The following is a 14,459-nucleotide window of genomic DNA, read 5'->3' as shown; positions in this document are numbered from 1 at the left end:
CCGCTTTCGAGGACAGACGCCGCAAGGCAGCTACGACACCTGGCACGCAGTCTCACATTGACCGAGTGGAACTCGCCAAACTTACGACTTACACGACTGCATCGACTAAACCCCTCCCTGCAACTCCGACCTCCACTCGGACTTCCTCGACGTGAAGCTACGCTTCTCTGTCGCCTTTGGTTAGGAGTTGCCTTCACAAAGGCATACGCTAGATTAATTGGAGTGACTGACAGTGCAGCATGCGACCTGCTGTCCCAATGTCCACGATAGACCCCTGAGAGACAAGAACTTGCCAAAGCTTTCCAAAACCTGGACAATCGGCCGCTTTCTGTGCAGGTGCTGCTGGAACACCGCCCCCATCGCGCGTCGGCCCGTAAAGCGGTGAGGGCACCTTTGTGCTTCTTAAGGACGACGGGCTTGTGCGACCATCTGTGACTATTAATGCAATTTCTATAAGACCATACACGTCAGCGAATCCACCGCAATTTCCTTCTTTCGTTCCCTCCTCTCTCTCCCTGGTATCTTTGTTTTCCTTTTTCCCATTTCCCCGGTGTAGGGTAGCCAACCGGACGTTATTCTGGTTAACCTCCCTGCCTTCTACTTATCTCTTTGCCTACGCCCCTTAATTCGGCAAATATTATCTAATGATGGTGACTGTCTTCTTGACTATGCAGCTCTGTATGGCAATTGGGGTCGAAAACCTTGAAATCAGCATCCTTATCCATTCCACTAATAAAGAATCCTTCAATAGTCGATATCGAAGTCGCGACAGCGGTGATGACTGCCTTCTGGTCTAGTGCCAGATATCTGTAACATCTATGAAATAACCTATATAGTGCGCGGAGTTTTATTGCGATAGCAATTATACGGACACTCCAGGCGCATTTTTGCTGTTGCCGTAACCATGATGTTCCGTATAAAGTCCAGGGGCGGAGCACTGTTGCCGCGCCTCGTATTGTCGCGAAAAGAGTATACCGCGGGCTCCTTGGCTTTCTTTCCGGGAATTTTGTGGGCTCCTCGACGCGGGGGGAAACCTTTGTACACAAATAACCGCGACGGCGCCGCGGGCATGTGAGGTGCACCTTACGCACGTGCACCTCACACGTGCACCTTACGCGTCCTCTTCCCACGCTCGGCTGTCAAAAGCTGATTAGTTATGGTCAGAGTGCTTTTGCGAACGGAGTGTTGACGCGACCATTTCTTGGCCCCTTAAACTCTGACGCTTATTGGATGATGTCGGCTTGCCTGATTGGTCGAAGTAACGAAATAGCCCATTGGTGGAGAAATGTGTCCCTTGGATGCTGTGTAAACTTATTTAAGGAATAGTTCGAGTAGTTTTCGAGGTGAGTAGGTAGACAGCAGCGGACGGCGCAACTTCACCACGGGAGACCAGGCCGGTCAGGCAGGCCGACGACGACGGGTATGACATCGTTTTGTTTGTAGATATTTTTGTACAGTGTAAACTTAACGTAAATTACCACGTGAATAAACCTAGTTTTTGGAATGCTACCTCTCGTCGTCGTACCTGCGGATTTGGACTTGCCCCTGCCAGAGCTCATCCCCATACATCTGCCGTCTCCCTGGTGAGCTGATGCGTCTGACATCTAACGGCTGCGTCACTTCGCTACAAAGTGGTGGAGTGTGCTGGGTACCGAAGTCCACGCTCTAATATCATGGGCCGTGACAACAAACCTCAGGAACCTAGCTCTAACCGCTCGACTATGACCGAACCCCCTACTGTTCTCGCTACCATGTCCACCCCTCAAGCGGAACCTTTCTTCGGACCCCCAGTCTTTAAGGGCACGCCAGAAGAATCAATATCCGAGTGGCTGCTTTGCTACGAACACGTAGCCTCCCTCAAGAACTGGGATGACGGAACGAAAGTAAAATTGTTATATTTGGCATTAGATGGCAATGCAAAAAATTTGGCTGAAGGCTTAGCTTGGTTAAGCCTGGAAGATTGCGAAAGCAATACCCTTGGCTGCGCCTTGGTTCGGCTGATGGTGTGGACATGGTTGCCCTTTGTTAAACTTATGGCTATACATCATCCGACAAAGCGCAAGGCAGCGCGCCGACCACTGCGAGGAGCCGAGCTGTAGCCTCATTTATCCTCCTAGCGTGACGTCACACCAGCGAGCGCCCTCTCTCGGTAGCGCCGCAGCAGCGGCGCGCAGGGCTTCGCCTCCACCATCGATGCCGCGAGCTGTGGCCCCGTCTCTCGGTCTGGCGTGACCTCACACGGTCACGTGACGCGCAGCTGTGTAAGGAGGCGCCACGACCACCGATGGGCCGAAAGTGCGAGCAGTATTGCTTTCGCAATAAATGTGGCACACCACGCAAATTTTAACGGGTGCCCCTAATACATCGGAAGAGTGGGCGACGCTCTTAAAAACGTCTTTCACAAGGCGTCACTCAGTTGAGATCGTATATTTGCGGCTGCAAAACCGGACGCAGCTACCATCAGAGTCCCCCGAAGATTATTACTACGATGTTGTGCAGCTGTGCGCCAGAGTTAATCCGTCTATGACGGAAGAGGAGCGGTTGCGGCACCTCATGCGCGGATTGCGTCCGGACGTGCTGGAAAAAAAACTGTATTGCTAACCCGGACAGCTGCTCTACTTCCCTCGAAATTTTACAGCGAATTGATCGGGCAGCGTTTTTTTTTTTTTTTATTTCGCGCGCCATTTTCCGTCGCGCGAAAGGCCATGGGGGGATGCGAGAGAGGGAAGGGCGGCGACGAAGGGTGCTCCGGCAGCAACTGCGAATTTCGCGACTGGCTGCAAGGGGAACTGACGATCGCGGCATCGTCGAGCGGGCATGCCGCGCGGGAGGGAGGGGGGGGGCGGTTTCGACTCCGCCAACAAGTGCGTAGTTAGCACGGCCGCGCGTGGTCGCGCGTGCCGTATCTTGAAAGGGATCTGTAGCCGGCTCCTACCTTCATGCGCCCTGTGTTCTCGCCGCTCTTGCGTTGAAGCGATAGACCGCACGGTGGTCACTTCGCTCGCTGCTTCTGCCGCGCTTGCTCAAACGAGCGTTTTGACAGCGAGTGCCGGCGCTCGTCGAGTGCGATGCGTTGACGTTTGCTTGCGCGCGCTAACAACATGCTTGTTCATTTACTTGGTTAGCAAATGTTTCCAAATTTGTATGACCGATAAACCTAATATCCTTAGTTTGTATAATTGTCTACTAATTTGCTATCGCAATCGATGCTTCGCCTTTCGGGCAAATGTGCGACTTTTTTGAGTTACCAGTACGAGCCGGGTCAGCTTCCGTTTCGATTTATTCAGTGTTGACGTCATTCACCTAACTGACGCGGTCATTCGGAAGCATGAATAGAAAGAAAGAAAAAACATCATGCTGGGCGTTTTCTGTGCACTGCAATGAAATGTATGGTCTATTGTCGAAGAGCACGCAGGCCTCTCATATTCTCACAATGGCTTCTCTATAGCCCGTTTAACTGTAGCGTATGCATGGTAGCTTTTGTTAAAGCTTTTATTACGGGTGGACTGAGTAGGCAGCACATCCAGTTTCAAGCGTGAAAATTTCGAGAAGTTCTGAATGTATGGAGAAGCATGCTGCACTGAACCTCGGTCAGGGAACTGCCGTGTTATGACACTCACATAGCTGACATGAAGACTGACATGAGCGTTCCACCGATACACGAAAATTTCCTAATGGTTTCAAAGCAATAAACATCAGCGCTTTCTGTGGTACTCGCATTAGGATCCTTTTATTTTTTCAGTCTGTTCAGCTTAATACTGCATGATCTGTCGCTTCAGCCTTATGCCTCGGGATACTATAAGCCTTGTCTGGTGTTAGCCGTTTATTTGTTCTTGTACTTATTACTGCATTGGGAACGTACTCGACATATTTTCATTTTTCTTAAGTCACAAGGATATATCATATGCCATGCTGAATAGGTGAGTTCTCGGTCAGATCACCAAACCAAATTAACATCGTGCTTATGAACCATATTAACTAATTAATTATGGGGTTTTTACGTTCCAAAACCATCGTCTGATTATGAGGCACGCCGTAGTAGACGGCTCCGGAAATTTGGACCACCTCGGCTTTTTTAAGGTGCACCTAAATCGAAGTGCACGTGTGTTTTCGCATTTCGCCCGCATCCAAATGCGGCCGCTATCAACCATAGTAAGCTAACCATATCAAGCTAAGAGGCAATGAAGCCAACGAACACATAAGACGAAGGAAGTGTCAGTGCTATTTGAAATGTAGAATTTGAAATGCTGGGTAAACTTACGAGAAGATTCGCAATCTTAAAAAAACGAGCAAGTGTCTGATAGAGCAGTGACAGCTCTCTTCAGCCTTCCAGTTTCGCTTCTAAGTTTCAGTTTCGGTCTTACAGCAGCGTAAGCGTTTTCCAAGTCTGGAAGCGGGTAGGATCTCTTCGGATGAGGGTCATCAGTTATCGCATTGAGATCTGTTGTCTGATTGTTTGGTTATATGGTCCCTAACAATTAAGCTGCCGTCAGATACTTTGGTTACACACTGGTAGTTGTAAAGTTCTATCGAGAGAACACGCCAGTGCAAGCAATTTATAAAAAAGAAAGAAATATTTGTAGTAGCCGAGATAAGAGGCAAATGAAATGTCAAAAATCGATGCTACGAGGAGTCGAGCAACCTTCCCTGCAGCAAAAGGCTTGTTGCGCCCGCTGGTATGGCGGTTATTAGTTTAATTTCGATAATATATATATATATATATATATATATATATATATATATATATATATATATATATATATATATATATATATGCTACGTTCTTTCATAGCGCCTATGCCGAGGCGCTCTCCCGTCAAACGACTGCAGCTTCGTTGTAAGCATCACGGTGACAACTGGGCATTGTTAGGAACGGCCTGCAGAGGTGCCGACATGCAAAGTTTTCTCAGCCAGCTGCAGCTGCGAGAGTGGCGAGCTTCCCCGACGAGGCCATGGAAGCCATAGTCAGGAAGAAAACGAGTCACCACCTTACGCGGTGACTCGTTTCGTAGGGACGACGTTGTGCCGCGTCAACACCCCCTCGCCGCCGCTCTGACTAAACGCGGTCGGCGGACCAAGCATTGTTCATGGATTCGCCGTGTCCGCTGTTTGAAGCAGGGGAGCCACTGGAAGATATTTTGCGCGGCCGTCTCACGGGGTTTCGAAGTCATGGACGGACGCGGTGGCCATTGTCTGCGGGGTCAACACTGGGATGAAGAGGCGCCTGGCCGGGCCAAGCCCCGTGTCTCCAAGAGCCCACTCACCTCGGCGTGGTCAGTAAAGCCTGTGTGGAAGTGTGTGTAACCCTCCCCCTAAAAGGCGGGTCGACCACGATGTCGTTGGACGCTACGAATTGGAGGTGAACTGCCGTTTTCCCTCACCTAGGGATCTAGGGAGGACGGAGTGTTTATAAGCAGCTGTTGTGCGGCTGCTGAGTGTGCTTTCTCTCGCAGTCATGCTAGACTGACGAACTGCAACGTCCTTACGCAAATACTCTAAATAAACCCATATTCCTCGTTCTCGATGAGAAGCAGTCCTTCCCTTCAACAACGTCCTCAGCGTGGATAAGTTGGATGACGGCATGGGCCTGCTACCAGCTATTTCATGTCAGACTCCAAACATTACAGCATGTATATTTGACGGAATAAATTTTGTGCTACAGAAGGCTTTTAATTCAACTTTAGTCCCCTGTTTAAAACAAGACTGTCTGGGCAGAAGTTTAGGTCTACTTTAATTGTCTTCCTCCTGCACACAGAGTTGAGAATTTGGTGAAACAACAGTGCATTGAAAAGCGTAAGAGATGCTCAGACAGAACAATTGCTAGCCAAGCACGTCCGGCTAAATCCGCTTGGTGCCATCACTGCCTAGGTTAATCTTACGATATAACATAACTATCTGAATGCACGCTTGATCTAATATATTTACTTTTTTAGCTATCGTACCCTTCTTATTTTCAACACGCAACTTAAAAGTGAGGTGATTACCTCTTCTATAAAGACATACAAATAGTCTACTTGCAGGCTCAGAACACATCAGAACAAATCAGTAGCATTGGGATATTTGTAATGCCTACGTTTTCTCCGCACCAGTTAATGCTTGGATGGCGCGTCCTTCGAAAGCAACTGAAATTCCGCGCACGTCCGAACAAAGTGCCAGAATAGAAGCCATTGAATGCTCTTTACCCAAAAATCGATACAAAACGTGGCTCGAATACGCGAGCACGGCACGCAAACAACTCCTCTAAATCCGTTTGGTGTAGATGCCAGTGTACGCCGCCATTCAATTCAATTCGCTTTATATCTCAGAAAGAAACAAAAATAGAAACACTCGCTGGAGGGGAAAGCTCCTATTTACAGCTCGATAGGACCGGGAATATGCATTATGCATTTTCACAATGAATACCCATGAATATGCGTATTCATTATGAATACGCATATTCGTAATGCAATATTCATGATTATGCATAAATTCGAAATACAAACAAATTTACTGACCGCTACATACTTAGCTGCGACCTGTGTTTAGAAATGATACAATCAATTAAAAATAGTTCTAGTACATCAAGTTCTCAATTCTTCAAACAAAAAAAAAGACGCATTTGTGATGATAGGAGGGGGAAAGAAAGAAACAAGCCAGAACATTTCAAGTAATAATTTACTGAGAGATGCCAAATACGTAATGCACCTTTATGTTTAACTGTGTCGGGATTGGGGAGGAACGATCCCGTAGACAACGAACAAGTACCCCAACTACGGAAAAGGCTTTTTTTTTACACACAATAATGACATGCTGATCCCTCTCGGGCGAGTAGAAAAGGTGACACCAGGAATTTTGTGTTCACTGGCAATATCAGTTTTCTGACCAGCATACGTAAGCGTCTGTGTTTGGTAAAAATTCTCATTTATAACTGGAAAATGTATGGCTCTTGATGTCATTGGATTATTTTGATTAAATTCCCATTATGCCAAATATATAACTTCTGCATTAACATGTTGTACCTATTAATAAATTTTCCTACGTCTGGGTTTCAGAGGAGCATGCAGGTGTTATCCGCATATGTCACAAAGTTAGCGGTGTTATTAATATTACGAATGCAGTTAATAGGAATGTTAAGTAATAACAGGCCTAATACTCTCCCTTCCGGGATGTCACCTAAAACAGGCAAGAAGTACGACGTATAATTACCTAAATAAACGCGTTGTAATTGCTTGCATAATTTATTTCTCAACAATGCCAGTGGTGCACCATTAATTATGTACATGTACAGCTGCGCAATAAAAGTTCATGATTTAAGCAGTCAAAGGCAATGCTGAAATTTGCAAAAAGGCCTGTTGCGGAGAAATTTTTATCGACATTTTGGAGTATTGTTCTTTATTGTCACTAACACTTTTAAGGTCAATTGCCTTTACTGCAACCTAACTGGGAATCAGTGATTGCATTTGGTAAGTGAAAAATAACAACAAACAAGAGAAGATTTTTTTTTCCAATCCTTCTTCAGAAAATAAGAATAGTGGATATAGGTCAGCAATTTTGTACGTTATTTGTATCACCTAGCTTAAATACGACAGTTACGCTATTTTTCTTTATTTAGTAAGGAGGCACTCCTGAATCGATGATTTGACTGAATATATGAGAAAGTGCGTATGAAGGGCCGCAAGCTTTTCAAGCATAATATTCGCTTCCATTTTTGATAAAAATCGACTTTTATTACATCTTCATCTGCCACTTTTCTGTGGATCATGTCTTGCAAGGCCTTTCTAACTCCATCGCTTGCTATATAAGGAGCTTCTGCACCCTGTTCATTACTACTTCGAATGAAGTCAGCGTGGCTGCTTTGGCTACTGTACAGGTCAGTATAGAATTCTTCCGCTGCTTTTACTACATCATCGAAATTGCTGATGACATTGCCCTGCTTATCTTTCACTGCGCACACCTTGCATGTTTCTTCATGCATGTTTTCTTCTCACTGATTCAATGCTGCGGCCATTTATTACTGTTTCCTCAATCTGTGCCACGTTATAATTTCGAATATTCCTTACCTCCTAGTTAGTGACCTGTTTTGAAAGCTCAGCTAATTCTATTTCATCTCTTGAGTTAGACATTTTCATGCTTTGTCGTTTCTTCATTAGGTCCTTTATTAGGTCCTTCTTTATTAGGCATTCGGTTCAGTAGAGATACCAACAGTCATAGAGACATTGCGTAATCAAGGAGTATAGGAGGCAGAGGTGAATATCTTACAAGATATATACAAAGTTTACACAGCTATCTTGGTTCTCCACAACAAAAATAGAAAATTACCTATCCAGAACAGGGTCAGGCAAAGAGACAGACTCTCGAATGCTATTCATTGCATGCTTAGAAGTATATTCGAGCCATCGTGCTAGGAAGGCTTAGGAGTGAGTATCAATAGCGAATATCTCAGCAACCTTTGTTTTTCAAATGACATTGCACTTCCTGTTAGCAACACTGGCGATGAATTGCAACAAATGCTTGACATCCTTAACCGACAAAGTGTAAGAGTGGGGTTGAAGATTAATATGCAAGAGACAATGTTCAATAGCCTGGCAATGGAACAAGAATTTAGGACCGCCAGTCAGCCTCTGTAGTTTGTACAGGATTACGTTTATCTAGGTCAACTACTCATAGGGGAGCTTGATTATGAGAAGGAAATTCATGAAAGAATAAAAATGGGTTGTATAGTGCATTGGCCTGGCATTACAAAATCTTCACTGTGATGTCACCATTGTCATTGCAAAGAAAACGACACCATGGCTGCATTCTACCGGTACTAACGTGGGACGCTGAAACTTGGAGGTTAACAAAGAAGCTCGAGAACGAGTAAAGGACCGCGCAAACGGCAATGGAACGAAAAATGTTAGGCGTAACGTAAAGAGACAGGAAGTGGTTTTTGAGATGGTCTTATCTGCTCGAAAGGGAAGTGGGGGCAGCATAAATTTTTAAATGGGCTGCCATAGACTTTTCTTCTACGTCACGTTTCCGTCCGTTATATAGAAGACAAAAAAAACAGTCATGCTCACTAATATCCTGTTGCAAGCCCGCACACTTTCGCGCGATAAACACGGCATGTCAAGTGGCTCTTGCGAACATGTTGTAGTTTTAATTTTAAAATAATCCTACATAAAAAGTGGCCAATGAGGGGTGAAGTAACATAATTGTCAGACGTTACATCAGAGGTATTAGTCCCGGTATGGAATACAATGGTTTCAATATTTGTGATTAAAAGGTCGGTACAAGAAAAAAAAAAAGATAACGGGATGCACGTTGCTGTTTTAGGTATTCTTATATACCCAGCACACCAAACCGTATTTATGAGCTCTTCCAACATTTTACTGGTTCCCAACGTATTTATGTTAAGATCTCCACGAAAGATTAGTCTAAAACCCCTAGACGAAACGTAATGCAAAATGTACTCAAAAAGTCGTTAAAGCAGACAGCCTTTCCGCCAGGTAGTCGATATATCATGGTTGTAATATAGTTTTCTTTATCATTAGCGAATATACATAATTCAGAGACTAGGTCACATTTACGGCTTCTATCGACACGATCGAATGACAGCACCACCACCACGCCTGTTTGACCGGTGCAAGAAGTAGGCCTTGTATCCGATGAAACGCAGCTGATTTCTGGGACTGTGATACCAAATCTCTGTCAGCATAACAACTTGAAATTTGAATCCAAATTTCTTAAGAAATTAATACATGGAATCAAGCTTGCTGGCTAAAGAACGAGCGTTAAGGTGCAGCACCGACACCTTAACACTCGTTCTGGGTTGTGTACACATATGTCCTGTGTATGTGTATAGCATCAGAATTGTCATTCTGCCTTGCAAATATTTTTTTTTTCATTGGCTGTCCAGAAAAATTTTTCATTTCAATTGGTTTTTTTTTTTTCTTCTGACTCCCCATTGCAAGAGGCTTTTTCAGGGCCGGACAAAAGAGCTCATTGACGTAGATTGGCGTCGCGCTCTCTACTCCTATCCTTACTTGGGTCTCGTTAGTGTACTGTGGCGCTTTGCTTTTAATTTTAATTTCCCTATAATATTACAGTGGACAGGATTGCGGGCAGGTACAGAGTGACAAACAGCGATGTCCATTTCCGCTAAGAGCTAATTAGGTGAAACCTCAGTTATAGAAATGATATGAGACACGCTCTCACTTTCACTCTGCACAACGCCCCGGAACTCGAGGTTCATACCGCGCGAGTAACAGTCGCTGAGTTCCGAACTTCGGTTTTCTAGAGCCGAACACTGTGCACGAAGAAGTTTGTTTCTATGTTTTTCCTGCGCCTTTACTGATGCTTCTTTGTGTAATCTCTGTTTCACTTATTGTATTGTTTGGTGTGCATATTTGATACTCAAAGTCATATTTACATTGCTCAGTTCGTAACTCCCGAATTTTGTTTCGGAGATCACGCACAATCGTGTCCTTCAACGTCTTCAGCTCTTGTTTGAGCTCAGCCCGCAATTCCGCCTTCAGCTTGACTAGATCATTTGCATTGATTAAAACAAAAGACGTGAGTACACTTTGACAGAAAGCAATACGAGAAAAGGTGGCCGCAGCGACGGCCATGCGCAACTATTTGGAAACTTTAAATATTTCTAGACACCAACCTGCAGCAAAAGGCTAGAAAAGTTTAGATTATGTCCAAGCAGCGTCGTCTCCACTCCTAAGTAAGGCTAGCAGCAAGCGAAGTTTTCTTTTTTAGCCATCCGGTATCCGGTTTTGTTACCGGGTTCTGGGGTTTGTGGTTCCGACCCGAGCGTTCCACAGGGGTCACTTGTCTACGCCACTGAAGCGCCTAAAGCGTGGTAGCTGGACCGCGCTATACTGGCGCGTTGTACTAAGTGGGCCCACGCCCGTCTCTGTCGCCGAGAGTTGTTTGTTGGTGAGGAGATGAGATCAGGAGGTTGAAGGAAACCGAATTGGTTTGTGTTACATATTTACAACTCCCAACTGGCTCCAGATATCAAGCACACTACATGTCTGTTCACACTTGCCTGAACACATTACGTGTATTGTCACACACATGTCAGCGCACAAAGCACTGCGCCAAAGATCCGCTGTCCAAGCCATCGTTTTCCCTAGGTCACTAGAGAAGGGAATTCGATTACCTTGTCCCGGCCAATCAGAAGGGTCAAAGTGTACGCAGCACTCCGCCGATGATGTCGCACCAACTTGCTGGCCTCCGACTCTGATGTCGTGCAATCGCCTCCCACATACGACGTCACCACGTGGTAATTGGGAATCCGAAGCCTACAGTATTCCCATGGAAGTAGTCGACGTTGGCCCCTTGCATAAGTCAGCTTGTAGCGAGTTGAGAAGCCTAGACTTGACGGTCATTTCCTCAGCATGCGGCGGTCGTTCTCACCTCGGAAGGGCAATTTTTTGTTGACTCGTCAATAGTTAGCGCCAGACCCCGTCGTCGTATAGGCGGGCGTTGGTCAAGCTGTCGCTTCGTAGGAGGCGCCCAAGCTCCGGAGCATTCTGCTATGCTTCATAAGGTTTGAGCTCTTCTGATTTTGCATTTGGGAACTAGCGCGTATTGTGGCGCCATCTAAATGGTGAAAATCAACACGTTCACGCCTAGGTGCCGCCTCTATAATCCTAGCACCATCAAGAGGAATAACTGGTCTCAATAATAACGACAAAAAATCGCTGATATTACGATTTATTACTTGGTATCGTGGTGGATGCCAAGTAACACACGTGAATTACGATCGATGCGGGTAGCCAGTGCACTGCCATGTTGTTATGCAATCATGCAGAGGCTTTCCGCTAATCTTACAGGAGCCCAGTAAACTCACCTCATGCGCAGTCGTGGCAGCCAGTATCGTCAACGGTAAGGCGGCAACGCTATAAATCTCTCTAATGTCAAAGTGCACTAACAGCGTCGCGACAGCCACATCACGTGCTGCGCGTAATGCCGGGCAACATCAATTACACAAGCAACCAATAAGCCACACGCTTTAAAAAACGTATGACCCTCTTGTAGCATGACAGCCTTGTTAATGCGAAAGCAAATGCATACACCATAACGCGAAAATCCGGCGTTGTAGTCGGCGGCGTGACCGAATGATCGTACGAACGGTAAAAATACGTCAGAAAATGCTTGGACGGTCGTTAAATTGCTCAGGGAGGTTCCTGCAAACAAAGTAAATTAAGGGATTTGAAAAGAAAATTTGGTAAATTTCGGTCGGGGTAAATTTCGGTCGTGCTTCCCCGACGCCACAACGACTCCTCGGTTCTGGTTGAGCAAAGGTGTGCCTAGTGCGTGCGTCGTTGGGCACGGGGCGGCACAGCCAATGGGGAGGAGGTGGCACCACGTCATCAGGGTATAAAGTGAGTGTGTAAGATAAAAAGCATTTAGAAATTCATAAGGGCGCTCTATGCCGCTTGTAGAAGCATGCGTCCGTGGCGTAATGGTTTCAGTATCGGCTCCTACGCTTGAGGTTCCGTTTTCTAATCCTGCCATCGGACAATTTTAATAACGCTTACTTAACTATTTATTACTCTGTACTTCGTTGACAATGATGAATTTACAAAGTCGCGGAGCCGCTTGAAGCAAGAAGGACGAAGTTTAGGTAAATTCATGTACTTCCCATAATTCCATCCAGGAAAGAAACAAAGCAGGAGGGGCCCTGATGACAATTTTGAAGCCGGAAATGTAGCCATGTTGGTGTGCCATCTCCCTTCGCGCCTCCGATCAGCTCGCCGGAGCAGATAGGCGCAAGCTGTGAACTTGCATTACTGTGCACTCTAAAAAAACTTTGCACCCTTTGGGGTGTATATCTACCACACAACGATAATCGTCATCTGCCTTGATGCGTTTCCTTTCTTTAACGCTGCGAGCCCGGTACTTCCCAGTAACCAACGGCATGCGCGTTATCAGCATGACATAACAAAGTAGCGGGCGCGGCGTTTTCAAGAAAGGAAACGCATCAAGGCAGATGACGATTATTGTTGTGGGGTACATATACACCCCAAAGGGTGCAAACGTTTTTTAGAGTGTGAGCGGCCCGAAGTGCGTACTGCTGACGCGCGTCAGAACAAAGTCTACGAAACTTCCGCAACAGCTTTAGTGAAGCAGACGCGCTCCAGTGCTTATCCGTGGCACGTTGAAGAAGACGACGTAGATCCGCGCCATGATTACTTGAGTGTGTCTGTTGCTGACTGACATTCATACTCACATACCCAAAACATAACTTTCAAGCTTACACACCACGCTCCAAAGTCAGCTTATCTAGCGAACAGAATGTGCTGTGAGGAAGACACGGGCCGGAAAAACATCTCACTTTTCAGAGGCCTAGAGCAGCAGCGAGAGCTTCAGGAGCGCGGTTGCTATGGCAACGTTGACGCTTGGGGTACCCGTCCCCGTAGAGTTTCCTACAAAAATTACTAGAGGGAACTCTGGCGCTTCAGTCGTTGCACCACCATCGGAATTATGTGAAGTACATGGATTTGCCTGATATTCGTGCTTGTGGATTCATACGTTCTTGTGGCTTTGTATATTACGCTATATCAATCTTATTGTCGTAAATTTCAGCGCAATATATGCTCTTCGAAGCGCAGAAGACGCCGGGAACACGCACAATTGCTGTTAATTGCAACGATTGAGCTAGTCCAGGTGGCCAAATCGAAACGCGCCAAGCGTCTCACGGCACTGGCATGCCCGCGATAGACTCATAAGGGCGTTTCATTCGCGTGTCGATGCATGCGTCCGTGGCCTAATGGTTTCAATATCAGGCCACGGACGGGATTCGAACAGAGTTCCTCTGTTCGAATCGCGTCATCGGACAATTTTAATGATGTTTATTTAATTACTTATGACGCAATACACTGTTGAAAACGACAAGTTTACAAAGTCACAAACCGTTTGAAGCCAAAAGAACGAAATTAAGACAAATCCATGTACTTCCCACGCTGATACAACCGCTCCCATTGCAGCTCCCGTAGACACTAGCGCCAGAGTTCCCTCTAGTAATTTTTGTAGGAAACTCTATGCCAGTCCCAGTGCTCCTTTCCGAAAAACAGCACGTGACTTCGCCAAACTTTCCCCAACATGTCCCTGCTGGCCGGGGCATCTCCTACACTTTCCTTCCTCCATGCATAATTCCCATGCTGCCTCAACCGCTCCCATTGTAGCTCCCGTAGACAATAGCGCCAGAGTTCCCTCTAGTAATTATTGCATGAAACTTCTATGCTTATCCCGACATAAATACACCCTACAAGGGCTGCCGATGTAGCGTCTTTTCGTCACCGCAATCGCATCCCCGTCTCCACCCACCCTCCCCACGCCCACAATCATTTACATTTGTATCTCTGTGCAAGAAATGGGAAAGAAATAACCCACTTTACTTATCATCCAGCTGCTGCCCTTTTGGGGAGAGCTAATCTCCGCCATAAGCATATCGCCTCAATCGTCAAAACATTCGCTTAAAG

General features: G+C 46.0%; 1 long non-coding RNA gene across 2 annotated transcripts in view; it reads right to left on the bottom strand.

Annotated features, from left to right (window-relative positions):
- LOC140216898 (uncharacterized) overlaps nucleotides 1-14,459 on the bottom strand; it is a 229,481-nt gene that overhangs the window by 20,867 nt on the left and 194,155 nt on the right. The window lies entirely within an intron of this gene.

This window comes from Dermacentor andersoni, chromosome 1, assembly GCF_023375885.2.
Source record: "Dermacentor andersoni chromosome 1, qqDerAnde1_hic_scaffold, whole genome shotgun sequence".
Lineage (NCBI taxonomy): Eukaryota > Metazoa > Arthropoda > Arachnida > Ixodida > Ixodidae > Dermacentor > Dermacentor andersoni.
The sequence above is the reverse complement of the archived record's forward strand: the minus strand, read 5'-3'. Positions and strand labels throughout refer to the sequence as shown.